Raw genomic sequence first — 2,500 nt, forward strand, 5'->3', positions numbered from 1 at the left:
GACCAACTCGAGCCGGACGTGCAGCGACCGCTGGCCAGCGCGGAGGCTCGTGTGCGCCGGCACGGTCCAGCCTCTCCCGGCGGGCTCCGTTCGGTTCGGACGTTCCTCGGTGGTGTCCGGGGGGTCTCAGCCGCGGCGGCTCGAGTGCGCCGGCACTGCACAGCCCCTCCCTGCGGGCTCCGCTCGGCACGGACTTTCCTCGTCGGCGTCCGGCGATCTGAGCCGCGGCGGCTCGAGTGCGCCGGCACGGTCCAACCGCTCTCGGCGGGCTCGGCTCGGCTCGGACGTTCCGCGGCGGCGTCCGGGGGGTCTCAGCCGCGGAGGCTCGGGTGCGCCGGCACGGTCCAGCCTCTCCCGGCGGGCTCCGCTCGGCTCGGACGTTCCTCGGCGGCGTCCGGCGATCTGAGCCGCGGCGGCTCGAGTGCGCCGGCACGGTCCAACCGCTCCCGGCGGGTTCCGCTCGGCTCGGACGCTCCTGGGCGGAGTCGGGCGATCTGAGCCGCGGCGGCTCGAGTGCGCCGGCACGGTCCAACCGCTCTCGGCGGGCTCGGCTCGGCTCGGACGTTCCGCGGCGGCGTCCGGGGGGTCTCAGCCGCGGAGGCTCGGGTGCGCCGGCACGGTCCAACCGCTCCCGGCGGGTTCCGCTCGGCTCGGACGCTCCTCGGCGGAGTCGGGCGATCTGAGCCGCGGCGGCACGGTCCAGCCTCTCCAGGCGGACTCAGCTCGGCTCGGACGTTCCGCGGAAGTGGCCAAGTGCCGCTCTTGTGGCTGCTCCGCTGCGCCGGCACTGTGTACCCGGCTCCGAGCGTCTCCGGGGGGGGGGGGGGGGGGAGGGGGGGGAGGGGGGGGAGGAGGGGGGGGGGGGGGAAGAGGGGGGCGGGGGGGGGCGGAAGAGGGGGGCGGGGGGGGGCGGAAGAGGGAGGGGGGGGGGGGGCACGGCGTCGGCGGCTAGGCGTCGCTGCCCATGCGGCTCGGCTAGGTCGGCACGGTCTACCCGGCTCCGAGCGGGCCGTGGTGCTCGGCGTCGGCGGCTAGGCGTCGCTGCCCATGCGGCTCGGCTAGGTCGGCACGGTCTACCCGGCTCCGAGCGGGCCGTGGTGCTCGGCGGCGGCGGCTAGGCGTCGCTGCCCATGCGGCTCGGCTAGGTCGGCACGGTCTACCCGGCTCCGAGCGGGCCGTGGTGCTCGGCGGCGGAGGCTAGGCGTCGCTGCCCATGCGGCTCGACTAGGTCGGCACGGTCTACCCGGCTCCGAGCGGTCCGTGGTGCTCGGCGGCGGCGGCTAGGGGTCGCTGCCCATGCGGCTCGGCTAGGTCGGCACGGTCTACCCGGCTCCGAGCGGGCCGTGGTGCTCGGCGGCGGCGGCTAGGCGTCGCTGCCCATGCGGCTCGGCTAGGTCGGCACGGTCTACCCGGCTCCGAGCGGGCCGTGGTGCTCGGCGGCGGGGGCTAGGGGTCGCTGCCTATGCGGCTCGGCTAGGTCGGCACGGTCTACCCGGCTCCGAGCGGGCCGTGGTGCTCGGCGGCGGGGGCTAGGGGTCGCTGCCTATGCGGCTCGGCTAGGTCGGCACGGTCTACCCGGCTCCGAGCGGGCCGTGGTGCTCGGCGGCGGCGGCTAGGGGTCGCTGCCCATGCGGCTCGACTAGGTCCGCACGGTCTACCCGGCTCCGAGCGAGCCGTGGTGCTCGGCGGCGGGGGCTAGGGGTCGCTGCCTATGCGGCTCGGCTAGGTCGGCACGGTCTACCCGGCTCCGAGCGGGCCGTGGTGCTCGGCGGCGGCGGCTAGGCGTCGCTGCCCATGCGTCTCGGCTAGGTCGGCACGGTCTACCCGGCTCCGGGCGGGCCGTGGTGCTCGGCGGCGGCGGCTAGGCGTCGCTGCCCATGCGGCTCGACTAGGTCGGCACGGTCTACCCGGCTCCGAGCGGGCCGTGGTGCTCGGCGGCGGCGGCTAGGGGTCGCTGCCTATGCGGCTCGTCTAGGTCGGCACGGTCTACCCGGCTCCGAGCGGTTCGTGGTGCTCGGCGGCGGCGGCTAGGGGTCGCTGCCTATGCGGCTCGTCTAGGTCGGCACGGTCTACCCGGCTCCGAGCGGTCCGTGGTGCTCGGCGGCGGCGGCTAGGGGTCGCTGCCCGTGCGGCTTGCGTGTAGCTGCCAGGTCTACCCGCTTTCGGCTAGGCTTTGCCGCCCTGTGAGATGGGGGGCGCTAAAGCTCCGGAGCTTGCTAGGGGGTCGCTGTTGTTTCTTACCTACCGTTACGTCGACGTAGAGCGCCGCTTACCCTCGGCGCCGCTGCCGGTAGTCGGCGCCGTTCTTTTTCGAAGCAGTTTTTTCTTACGCCTTCCGTTTTCGTCTGCAGGAGCGAGCGCGTGCTCGTCTCCAGAGGCGGCAACGAGCGGGCGCAGGCGAGCGCGGTTGACCGCCGGGCTGTGGAGTTTTTCGGTTGCGGCTTTCTGGTGCGCCGCTTGTTTCGCTCGGTCCGGTGGCCTCCGTCGGTCGGATGTTCGC

Source organism: Coturnix japonica, unplaced genomic scaffold (assembly GCF_054131305.1).
Source record: "Coturnix japonica strain WE unplaced genomic scaffold, WE-NBRP24 Scf050, whole genome shotgun sequence".
In the NCBI taxonomy this organism is placed as follows: Eukaryota; Metazoa; Chordata; class Aves; order Galliformes; family Phasianidae; genus Coturnix; species Coturnix japonica.